Source organism: Rhipicephalus microplus, chromosome 5 (genome assembly GCF_043290135.1).
Source record: "Rhipicephalus microplus isolate Deutch F79 chromosome 5, USDA_Rmic, whole genome shotgun sequence".
NCBI classification, from domain to species: domain Eukaryota; kingdom Metazoa; phylum Arthropoda; class Arachnida; order Ixodida; family Ixodidae; genus Rhipicephalus; species Rhipicephalus microplus.
Genome location: NC_134704.1, coordinates 220,749,453 through 220,762,702, shown reverse-complemented (window position 1 = coordinate 220,762,702; position 13,250 = coordinate 220,749,453). Strand labels below are relative to the sequence as shown.

Here is a 13,250-nt window from a genome sequence, read left to right as displayed (position 1 = left end):
AGCAGTCTCGAGAACTCACTTCTCTTTTCGTGTTCTTCTTTTGTGTCCAGTATGGGTCGCATGCAACTGGGTCCTGCAGGCACGTGCGCCGCTAACTATCAAGAGGGCATAAGTATCGACTAGCGAACGTAACTTGAAGTCCCACTGTGTCATTGCTCCCCTCATGTGCAAATTGGTTGCATGGCAGTCGTGTGTAACACCTCGTCATGGATGCAGTTGACGTCGAACAACGTTGTGTCCTCGACGTTCCATTGTCTGTCATAATACAATTTCATCCCAACAACATGCACAGTTTTCGTGCGATGCCACTGTTGTGATGAAATATCCTGTCCTTCTGGCATAACTTCATAGTTGAGCGAGCCGACGCGGCGGATCACTGTGTATGAACTGAAATAGCGGTGAAGCAGTTTTTCCAATAGGCCACGTATTCATACAGCATTTTACACCCATACTCTGTCTCCTGGTGCGTATTGAACGTCCCTTCGTCGCAGATTGTATCGGTGCGTGTCAGTTTACTAGTGTTTAGGAATACGATATCGTGCCAGTTGCCTGGTTTCTTCTGCTTTTTGTATGTAGACGTGAGCATCATAGTCATTCTCGGACGTCTCGTCAATAGCTAACATTGCATCTAAAGGTGTCATTACCGTCCGGCCAAAAACAAGTTAGAATGGCGTCATCCGTATTGTCTCTTGCATCGCGGTGTTATAGCCGAATGTTGCATAGGGTAACAGTTTATCCCAAATACGGTATTCTATATCCACGTACATCGACAACATATCAGCCAGTGTTCTGTTCAGTCGTTCGGTAAAACCATTCGCTTGAGAATGATATGCGATTGTTTTTCTATGACTGGTGTGCGTCAATTTCATAATAAATTTTATCAGGTCGGCCGTAAATGCAGTTCTTCAGTTTGTGATCAAGCTCTTGGAGCTCCATGCCACTGTACAATGCTGGAGACGAAGAATTCAGCTACTTCAATGGCTGATCCTCTAACAGGAGTCGCTTCCTAGGCATATTGGATTAGATAGTCAGTCGCAACTTTTATCCACCGGTTTCCCAACGATGGTGTAGAAAATCGGACCAGGAAGTCCATTCCCACCAGTGTGAATGGGGCCTCTGGTGGTTCTATTGGTTGAAGGAGACCTGCTGGTTTTAGTAGTGGGGTTTTACATCTTTGGTGGTCCCGGCAAGTTCTGACATAGTGTCGTACAGATCTGAGCAACTTCGGCCAGTAGTATTTAGTGCGAATGCATGCTAACATTCTGCTTACTCCCAAGTGTCCAGCTGATAAATTGTAGTGGTAAGCCTCCAAAATCTTTGGTTGCAGAAGTAAAGGGATGGCAGCAAGAATGTCTCTGTATTGTTGTCAAGTTCCTTTTATACAGGAACTTGTTTCGTAGGACGAACGCTGACAAGCCACGGGCAAAAGCTCGCGGAACATCGACACATTGTCCTAGTAGGTACTTGATCAACAGGAGTAGCTCGGCGTCGGATTGCTGATGACGTGCCATTTCTGATGGTGCCACAGCTCCTAAGAACGCAAAATTTTCACCGTCCTTGGTGGAAGCAGAAGCAGCAGGTTGAATTGGGGCACATGACAAGCAATCCGCATCACTGTGCTTGCGACCTGACTTATACACAAGCGTTATATCTTACTTCTGTAATCGCAGGCTCCATCGTGCAAGCTGTCCACATGGGTCCTAATGATGATGTTTGACGTTTGGTAGTGCAAGGGCCATTTTATGGCCAAAGAGCGCCAGTTCATCTTACTAGAGATATGGACAATGATTGTGATAAGCGGCTGTATAAGGGCCATAGAATTCCTCGTGCTAAGTTGGGTAAAAACATAGCAGTAATAAAATCAAGACCATGCCGTGAAAGGTGTGTGGTGTTAATAGAAGACAAAAGTTTGTGATAATAAAAACGATGGTGGACATGTATGGCATTGAAACAAAAGCCTCACTCGTTCACACCCTCACGTCCAAGGGCCGTGAGGCAAATGCTTTGTTGAGTGTAGCCACCGCAGCGCAGACCTCTCTGGAGAGGTCGTGCTACGGAATGCCCGGGTATATGATATGAAAAGTACGAACTTCTCTTTAAAAAGCTAACAATGATTTATGTGTAAAAAGTGGTTCCCTACCGACAAAAATTACAGGATGGAGTGGTATCTGTTGTCGGTAGGGTAACAGAAAATGTTGTCTTCTCAGCGTGTCTCATTCTTTACACTGGATTACAATGTAAAGTACTGTGAGCGCTTCTCCACATCTATTACACAAAGGTGGATCGCCACCAGACAAAAGAAATGAATGCGTTGTGTGTGTATGTCCTGTACTTAACCTTGTAAGGATTACTTGTGTGTGGCATGATTTTGATACTGGCGGCCAATGACCAAGTTGCGGCTTGATGACATGCAATTTATTACCTGTGTGTGTGTCCCATGTGCTCTGCCAATAGCCCCTGAGCCTTAGTTTCAGAAAAGGTTTCAAGTCGAGTGCAGGGACTGGTATCAATGTATTGGAAGCGGTTTTGTTGGCGGATCCAGCTAGCTGGTCCACCAGAACGTTGCCTTAAATTTCGCGGTGTCCTAGCACCCAGCAGACTACAACATGCTGCTTAGATGAGTAGACTGTGCATAAGAGCGAATAAAGTGAGACAAGGACAGGGTTTTCGTGCTTTTTTAACGAGTTTTCAGAGCTTTTACTATGCTGAGAGAGTCTGTATATATCATTGCCTTCTGTAGTTTTATTTGTTTAATGTGCTTGACGGCCGCAAGTATCGCATAAGCTTCGCCGGTGAAAATGCTTGAATCAGAGTGCAGAACGCCAGCTTCCGAGAAGGATGGGCCAACGACTGCGTACGAGAGAGAACTGTCGGACTTTGAAGCATTCGTAAAGAACTCAGGATGTGTGTATTTCTGTTGTAGTTCTAGGAAATATATCTGGATATGTGCAATCGGTGCATGCTTCGTAACCTCCAAGAAAGACACGTCGCAATCTATCACCTGCCATTGCCACAGTGGCAGGCATACTGTGGGAGCCATCTAATGGTGTTCAAGTGGCACACCGGTTTCTTTCACTACGCCCTTCACACGGAGCGAGTAGCACGGTCTCATAGAGGGCCGTTTCTCAAACACAGCCAGGCTTGACATGTCATTAATTGTGGAATGTGATGGATGATCCTTGTCTGCATTTACATTAAGATTTATTAAGACATCTAACATTTCTGTAGGTGGAGCAACCATTCGTTCAATTCCATGTACAGGCTTTCCATGGGGCTAGTGCGAGAAGCACCCGTAGAGAGACGGATGCCTACATAATGAACAGGGTCGAGCATTTTAAGGGCAGAAGGTGTCGCAGACTGATATGCTATTGCCCCATAGCCTAAGCGGGTACGTATGAGGCTTCTATACAAATTCATTCAACACTTCTTGTCACTTCCCTACGTAGTGTGTGGTCCACATGGGTCCTTGAGATTACCGAGCCGGCATAGTGAACGATGGTCGCTTATAGCTCGAAAAGGCTTACCATTTAAATATGGTCGAAACTTGCTGATAACCCATAGTACGGCAAGGCATTCTTTCTCTGTCGGTGAATAATTTACCTCAGCTTTCGAAATAGTGCGACTGGCATACACAATGACTTGTTCTTGTCAGTTTTTTCATTGGATGAGTACAGCCCCCAGACCTAAACTGCTTGCTTCCATGTGAATAACGGTTTCCGCTTCTACGTCAAAATGCGCCAGAACAGGACGGCTTTAAAGACATTTCCAAATATTCATTGAAGGCATCCTCTTGTTTGTCAATTATACGAACGGCATGCCTTCTTTTGTCAGCCTATTCATGAAAAGTTTTAACAAGCACGCAGAGACCTAAAAATTGCCTAACAAGCTTTTTGTCTATTAGCTTTGGAAATTTCACTTAGGACTCAGTTTTTTCGGGTTCTGGGCAGACGCCTTCTCCACTGATGACATGGCCAAGAAAAAGGAGCTCACGAAAGCCGAAATGACATTTCTGCGGTTTTATTGTCAAGTCAGGTGACTTGATAGCAGTGAACATGGCTCAGTGCCTTTTTAAATATTGCTCAAGGTTAGCAGAAAAAACTACAACATCGTTAAAATAAACCAGGCACGACTGCCATTTCAGACCAGAAAGCACTGTCTCATCATCCGTTGAAATGTGGCAGGTGCTGAACTCAGGCCAAAGGGAAGTACCTTGAACTCGTAAAACTGTTTGGTGTCACTATCGCAGTCTTCTCGCAATCTATTTCGTTCACTTCTACCTGCCAACATCCACTTTTAAGATCCAGTGAGGAAAAATATCTGGCATTTCGCAGTCTATCCATAGTGTCATCAATTCTTGAAAGAGGATAAACTTCCCGTCTGGTGATGGCGTTGAACTTCCGGTAATCAATGCAGAAACGTAAGGTTTGGTCATTTTTCTTCAAAAGGACTACAGGTGATGCCCATGGACTTGATGAAGGCTGGATTACGTGGTCCTTGAGCATTTCTTTAACCTGATTGCCAATAGCGTCTCTTCCTCTAGGTGACACTCGGTAGGGATGCTGGTATATTGGCCTCACTGACTCATCAATAATGATGCGATGTGTGGCGATAGGAGTGCGTTGAACTTTAGATGACAAGAAACATTCAGCGAATTCACTCACAAGGCCCTCTATTTTCGCTCTTTGGGTTGGTAGTAGCCCAGGTTCGATGTCATTGACTGCAAGGAAACACTCCATGTCTTGTAAATCCGACTCATTCGTTTCGAAAGTGCGCAGCTCCGTATGCTGGACGAAATCATTCAGACTAGCGATGACTGTTCCCTTTGGAACGTGCTGCACCTCATTTCCAAAGTTTATAATACATTCGTACATCCTTCACGTAACTTAACAAGGCCTCGTGCCATGCAGATCCCTTTCTGGAGTATTGAAGGCAGTGCTGTTGTCAGTAAATCTTTCATATTGGCTGAATGCCTTGTTGGTTCATCATCATCATCATCATCATCATCATCATCATCATCATCATCATCATCATCATCATCATCATCATCATCAACCTGACTACGTACACTGCAGGACAAAGGCCTCTCCCATATTCCGCCGATCAACTCGGTCCTGTGCTTGCTGCTGCCAATTTATACCCACAAACTTTTTTATCTCTCTGCCCACCTAACCTTCTGTCTCCCCCTAACCTGATTGCCTTTTCTAGAAATCCGCTTAGTTACCCTTAATGACCAGCAGTTATCCTGTCTACTTGCTACATGCCCGGCCCATGTCCATTTCCTCTTCTTGATTTCAACTATGGTATCCTTAACCCTGCTTTGTTCCCTAATCCACTCTGCTATCTTCTGGTCTCTTAAGGTTACACTTGCCGTTTTCCTTTCCATTGCTCGCTGCACCGTCCTCAATTTAAGCTGAACCCTCTTTGTAAGTCTCCAGGTTTCTGCTCTGTAGCTAAGTACCAGCAAGATGCAGCTGTTATATACCTTCCTCCTGAGGGATAGTGGCAATCTATCTGTCATGATTTGAGAGTGCTTGCCAAATGTGTTCCACCCCATTTTTATTTTTCTGGTTACTTAAATCTCGCGGTTCAGCTCCGCCGTTATTACCTGTCCCAATTAGACATAGTCTTTTACAACTTGAAGTGCACAATTACCTATCTCGAAGCGCTGCTTTTTTCCGAGGTTGTTGTACATTACTTTCGTTTTCTGCAGATTAATTTTAAGACCCACCTTTCTGCTCTCCTTGTCTAACTCGGTAATCATGAGCTGCAATTCGTCCCCCGAGTTACTAAGCAACGCAATGTCATCGGCAAAGCGCAGGTTACTAAGGTACTCTCCATTAACTCTTATCCCTAACTGTTCCGATTCTAGGCTTCTGAAAACCTCCTGTTAGCACGCGGTAAATAGCGTTGGGGAGATTGTGTCCCCCTGCCTTACACCCTTTTTGATTGGTATTTTGTTGCTTTCTTTATGAAGCACTATGATAGCAGTTGATCCCCTGTAGATTTCTTCCAGGATGTTTATATATACTTCATCGACGCCCTGATTCCGCAGTGTCTGCATGAAGGCTGATGTTTCTACTGAAACAAACGCCTTCCATAATCTATGAAGGCTATGTATAGTGGTTGGTTATATTCTGAGCATTTCTCTATTACCTGATTGATAGTATGAATGTGGTCGATTGTTGAGTAGCCTGTGCGAAATCCTGCTTGTTCCTTTGGTTGATTGAATTCTAATGTTTTCTTTACTCTGTTAGCAATTACCTTTGTAAATAGCTTGTATACTACAGAGAGCAAGCTAATCGGCCTGTAATTCTTCAAGTCCTTGTCATCTCTTTTGTTATGTATTAGGATGATGTTAACATTCTTCCAAGATTCTGGTACTTTTCCCGTCAGGAGACACCTCATAAACAGGGTCGCTAGTTTTTCTAACACAATCTGTCTTCAATCTTTCAGCAGATCTCATGTTACCTGATCTTCACCAGCAGCTTTGCCTCTTAGCATGCTCTCCAAGGCTTTACTGACTTTTTCTATCATTACTGGTGAGGTGTAATCTGGGTTACTGCTAGTTCCTATATTAAGGTTGTGGTTGTGCTGGCTACTCTACAGATCTCTGTTCCTTGTTGGTTACTTGTTGGTTACTGCAACAGATATGCTCAATCTTGGCGGCACTATGATGTCATCATCTGCAATACAAAGGTCATATTCGTTTTCTTCGGTTTCAAAGGTAGCAATAGCATGCCTAGTCGAGAATGAGACGGAAGATTCTCGCAAGTGTATTACAGCGCCATTAGCTAGTAAGAAAGCCATGCTGATAATCAAGTCCCGTGAGCATTCCGGCAGCACAATTAAGCTGTTGATGTACGTTAAATCTCGCAATCCGACTCTAGCTTGTGATTATTCCCGCTGGTTCGATGAGGTGCTCTCCTGCTATGCAAACTTGTGGTCCCTCCCAAGGAGTTAACACTTTTTTGATGGGAAGTTAACAAAGGTGAAAATTCAGGATGTCACCATGTAGGCGTCGACTGCAGTGCTGATGAACAGGCATCAGCTCGTTGGATCCAAGTCGCTGTGGTTCTCGACTGTGTTCCTTCCCTCGAGAGGAGCTAAGCATCGTATCCGGCACCTCCACCAAATTTGTAATGCACAGCTCAAAAAAAACTTTAATAGACCTACGAAGGTAGGGGGAACTTGTGCCCGATAATAATAAAAATGCTAGAATGAAATCTTCTAGCAGTCTCGAGGACTCACTTCTCTTTTCCCTGTTCTTTTGTGTCCAGCACTGGTCGCGCGCAGCTAGGTCTTGCAGGCGCGTGCACCACAAACCATCCGAAGGGCATAAGTATCGACTAGCGCACGTAACTTGAAGTCGCATTGTGTCAATATTTTTCCGTTAATGTGCCACGCGAACGCACAGCCAGACTGTTTAATTCACTCTTTGCATTTCGAGTGGTGATGGGAACACTTTGTCATGTTTTCAGAGATGTAAACATTTCATTTCATTTCATTTTATTTTATTACCTTAAAGACCCCTTAAAAGGGGTATTACATAAGGGGTGGGAATACATTAGTACATAATTTGCTTAATGCATAACTAAACACAAAAAATATATGCGCTAAAGTACATAATTTGCACATTACTATTTGCTATCTACAAGGACCGTCTTTCTGCACACCATTTGTCTCGTATCTCCTGTCCAGTGAATCGCAAGATAACACCCGAAATTCTGTCTGGCCTTGATGGAAGCCTGTGCACTATGGTGACGTCATGCATATCTAAAGTGTCAAAGCAGACCTGAGCCTCAATTTCATTAATTTTGGTCAGCAGGTTTTCGTGTTATGTTTTCTGGATGCCATAATATTCAAGGTTTAGCCGTCGGCTTTGCCATTTTTAAGTCATCAATGTGTGCCTACATTTCATCGGTCGATTTGGCGTCACTCGCCTTTTCTACGCATGCTTTTAGTTGCTTAGTCTTTTCTTCCCAAATACAGAGCATTTCTCCAAGCAACAACTTAACGCTTCGTCCTGCTGTCTTAGAGAGCATATGCAATGTGTAAACCAGCAGCATAATTTATTGCGAACCAGCAAGTTCTCTAATACAGCAGGACGCAATGTGAAGTCGTTGCTTAGAAAAATGCTCTATGGGCATGTATTTGTGTTTCTTTCCTCGGTGGATGTTTGTTCTGTTACCATCAAGAAAGGAAACTCTAGGGCACGACCTCGAAGAGAGCAGACGATTCTTCTGCAGCAGTCCACCTTGCTTTTGGTCAGCTGTAATGGTGTTGTTTTCTTTAGTTTTGGGATCAAAAATTGATTTGTTGACACAATTTTTTTTTAGGTGACCACTGGCACTTTAAAGGTAAAATCTGGCATTATCTACAGCTAGACTGGCGTTTTGAGGTGTGCATAATTTCATTGCACTTGGCCTTTAGAGTTTCGTTTTCTTATTTGTACTGCGTTACTCATGATAACTAAATTCTCAGAATAAAAAACTTTTTCAGTTTAGCCATCGATTTCATTATTGTGGAGTTGAACAGTATGCGTAATTCGAATGTCTGCATGTAACAGAACATGCAATCAGTCCTAAAGTGCTTATTTGGGCCGGTTGGTACATGGTCAACGAAGTGAAAAAACAGCGCGTAACACAGGACACAGGACAGAGAAGAGACGGACGAGGCGCTGACTTACAACCAAAATTTATTTCGTACAGGGGTGTATATATAGCACACGAAACTTGAAAAAAGAGGGAGAGAAGTCGAGTGACATGAAAGAGTAATTTTTGTTATGATTGTATGCGTATAACAAATAAACTGTGATTGCGCAATCATTCGCTTGTCAAATACGCCAATTCCCTGGTGAGGAGCGTTATCGAAGGTGCACTGACACACATATCGCCTTTCTTGATTATGCAGAATGCCTCATAAATCTCACGTGTCCTTTTATCTCTGTAGCGTCGAAGTATCTTGCATTTGTCAAACAATAAAAGGACACGTGAGATAAAAGGACACGTGAGATAAAAGACACGTGAGATAAAGGACACGTGAGATAAAAGGACACGTGAGATTTATGAGGCATTCTGCATAATCAAGAAAGGCGATATGTGTGTCAGTGCACCTTCGATAACGCTCCTCACCAGGGAATTGGCGTATTTGACAAGCGAATGATTGCGCAATCACAGTTTATTTGTTATACGCATACAATCATAACAAAAATTACTCTTTCATGTCACTCGACTTCTCTCCCTCTTTTTTCAAGTTTCGTGTGCTATATATACACCCCTGTACGAAATAAATTTTGGTTGTAAGTCAGCGCCTCGTCCGTCTCTTCTCTGTCCTGTGTCCTGTGTTACGCGCTGTTTTTTCACTTCGTTGACCATGTACCAACCGGCCCAAATAAGCACTTTAGTACAGTTCATTTCTAATACATCGGGCTCTGTTATATCCTACCCCTTTCTCCGCTCTTCCGTTGTGTGTATAAACCTGCTGGCTACTGCGATCTGCAGGACTCGTCTTTATACGTTCGCCTTGAAGAATTCGTCTCTGCCTCCAGATGTTCTTCAACTTTTTGGTGGTTTAGCGCCATCAAAGGGTCATGCTGACAGAATATGCCGAATCTTCCGGTCGGAGGCCTGGCGACAAGTGCGGTTCTACTCGGACTGCCTATATGCTGCAAGCATGGGAAATGCATCGCAAAACAGTGCTCTGAGGGCCTACCGCAGAGACCTGGGTATTGCATCCCGGACAGCGGATTTTCTTTGGAAGATGATATTTGCCAGCCTGCCAAGAAGAAAGAAGCAAACATGCCAATCTGGACAAGAAGTTGTGACTCTAGGGAACGCTAGCATCCCTCCTGGAGTAAAAAGCGCATTGGAAAAGGGCCCAAAATTTTGCGAGCCACCAAAATTGGACCAAGTAGAGCTTTTGAGCTTAGTAAGGAGCACGGCGGCACGAGCCTCTGTTGATAATAGAGACAGGTGCATTCAAGAAGGCGTGGATTGTTTGTTGCCAACAAAGCAAACCGGAACATCACGTCAACCTTCCGTGATTAAGTCGCTACGCGCTGCAGATCTCAAGCTCCTTCAGGCGGACAAAGAAGGCGGTTTTGTCCTTGCCCCGACAACCGTCTACAAAGAAAAGGCGGACGCTGCTGTCACCGAAAACTTCCAAGTCGCGAATGTAAAACCTTCCAAGGTCAAGGCAACAGCTAGCAAACTTTGTGAAGAGGCTGGCCTTCAAAAACTGGCGTCATCAGTGAGAGCAGCGAGGGGTGTGAACCTTTCAGTGTTCTTTTCAGCAAAGACGCACAAGCCGGAAGTTCCCTTCCGCGTCATTGTCTCGGAACAGGGCACATGGCAGCGCCTGGTGGGAAGGTACCTGCAGCGTTCCCTATCTGTCCTTCCTGTGGAAGACCCTTGCCTCATCAGAAAGCCTCAAATAGTATCCGAATTTCTTCAACAAGAGTGCCCTTCAGAAGTGAGCTTCTTTTCTGTCGACGTAAAAGACTTATACTATTCCCTGCCGATGGACCAGGTGTGCGCAGAGGTGAGCGACTGCATAGACCGCTATGGGAACGTCAAATTTCAGGACTCGTGCGGAATTAGCGTCAGAAACTTTTTAGAAATGTTGACCTTTTATTTACGTTCTACATTTATAAAGCATGATGACAAACTTTATATTCAAAAAGAAGGTGTTTGCATAGGTTCCTGTCTCGCCCCGATCCTAAGTGACATTCTTTTAGCCAAATATGACAGATCTCTCATTAATTGCCTACAACTGACGAGCGCCGTGAAAGTGTTTAGATTTGTTGATGACTTCTTGATTTTGTACCGGTCCAACCACTCTGAAGCTCAGCAACGTGCTGATCAAATTGTTGATGTGTTTCGCACTTGCTTGGGCTCACTGCAACTAACCACTGAATTCCCCATTGCTAACAAACTCCGGTTCCTTGACATTGAAGTTTTTTTGTCCGACCACGTGTGCTGGCAGTATGCCCCCCGCTCCAAAAAAAGTTTGCTACCCTACAGTTCTGCGCATTCAAAACTTGTAAAGCGAGCGATTGCAAAATCCTGTCTAAAGGCGGCCCTGATGCGGTCTTGCCATCACACATTGTGTACTAGTTTTGAGTCACAGGTGCGCAGATTGCGCAAGGCAGGGTACCCGGATAACATACTGTGTTCCATAGCTGAAAGTATCTTAAAAGACATCAAACAGCTAACCGAACCGACTAGTGGTCAAGAAAAAAGTTCTTTTTCAAGAACAGCAGTCATTCCTTACTTGCATAAGGTGTCACATTGTTTAAAAAAGGTAGCACAAAAAGCTGGAATCAGAGTTGTTTTTTCAGCCAGAAATAAGTTCTCTAGTATGTGCCATCAGGTGAACAGAGAGGACAGAGGGCCTCGAGTGTGTGATAAAAAACACGCAATCAAGTTTGTTGAATGTTGTTTTTGTGCCATTTATGAAATTCCCCTCTCTTGCGGCCGCTGTTACATCGGGCATTCTGGCCGCTGTATAAATGACCGCCTCAGGGAACACCGCAATCTAATGCGGGGTTCTGTTGGCAGCCACTTAGCTGCGCACAGCTCCATTTGTGGATGCCGTGCATTGTTTGACAAATGCAAGATACTTCGACGCTACAGAGATAAAAGGACACGTGAGATTTATGAGGCATTCTGCATAATCAAGAAAGGCGATATGTGTGTCAGTGCACCTTCGATAACGCTCCTCACCAGGGAATTGGCGTATTTGACAAGCGAATGATTGCGCAATCACAGTTTATTTGTTATACGCATACAATCATAACAAAAATTACTCTTTCATGTCACTCGACTTCTCTCCCTCTTTTTTCAAGTTTCGTGTGCTATATATACACCCCTGTACGAAATAAATTTTGGTTGTAAGTCAGCGCCTCGTCCGTCTCTTCTCTGTCCTGTGTCCTGTGTTACGCGCTGTTTTTTCACTTCGATGCAATCAGTCAGTGCAGAAAAATTTTGATATCTGCATTTATTCGAGTTGCGGGGGTACTAACACCTCCTGTAAAGTTCTCATGGTGCACGTGTTTCGCGCATAGGCCGCATTTCGCGCTCACGACTACCGAGCGCTAGGTGGCGTTGTACTTGCGAGCGTTCGTCACCACTATTATCGTATCAAGCGCTGGCAGTGACGCCTGGCGGCAGGCCTAGGTGGCGGCGCACGAGAGATAAGCGGGTACTTTTTGGTGGATGGCAGTCCGTGTGAATAGTTGTCTCTGGCATGGGTCTCCTGTGTGCAGCACCGCAAGTTGCGTGCCGGGGGCCCTTGTGGTGAGTCAAGCGTTGGTGAAGCCGCCTTGCGTGTGTTCTTGTGTTTGTCATGTTGTTGAGTGTTGAGTGTGAGGTTGTTCTAGTATGTGAATCACAATATGCATAATCATTTGTCTGACCATATCGCCATTCTAAAAGTAGTTAAATGTGTTTTGGCTTCGTTTGATCCAACCGTGACTGCTCTGCATGTGTTCCAAGAACATGGCATGGTCTGCTGTGCCCATGTTCCAAGAACATGGCACGCTCGCCATTTCGAGACCCTACACTGGCTGCCCAACGTGGGGCTCTTGGAGCATCGGACGACAGTGGTCGCAGTTCGGTACAAGCTTTTGTTTGAGCCGGAGATGAGTAGGCCAAGCGTACTTAGGGGGACTTCCATTGCTAGCGTAGGCGGTGTGTTTTGTTGAGGGCGAGGAGATCGGTTTTTGTGACGTGTTTCAACTTGTCGGCATGTTGAGTTTTTGTAAATAGCTTCTTCTATCTCTTTTGGGCTCAGAGAGCCGGGCGTCGTTGCTGTTTTCTCTTGCGGCTCGACGCCGGGGCGTTGTGACACCGTCCAGGACAAGAGGCGCCGATCGCTCGGTAAGCTGCTGTGTGCAGTGAGCAAATAGGGCCACCTTACAGAATGAACGTCGCCTTGCCGCTGCCTCTTTTGCGTCTAGGTTGGTTGCTATGTGAATGTCGGTTGTTGTCAAGCGACTCATTAGGCCTAAAGCTCTGCACAGCCGCCTGTCGCACGTAGCACAACTAGGTGGATCGTGGTGTTGAGGTGTTGCACTCTGCTTCTCGCACTTTTTTTTTTTTTCTTGTGATGCACGAGTTTGGACAAGCGACCTTTATTATAAGTTAGCTGGGCGTTTCGGTTGCTGCCGACGTGTTAGCTAGCAGTACTAACCATCGTACCATGTGGGCGAGGAGCCCGGAGCTCCCTTTCCTTTGCCCTACTGCATTGTT

General features: G+C 44.9%; 1 protein-coding gene across 4 annotated transcripts in view; it reads right to left on the bottom strand.

The window, feature by feature from the left end:
- Positions 1-13,250, bottom strand: part of Mon1 (vacuolar fusion protein MON1 homolog) — a 476,225-nt gene that overhangs the window by 410,022 nt on the left and 52,953 nt on the right. The gene's annotated exons all lie outside the window — the stretch shown is intronic.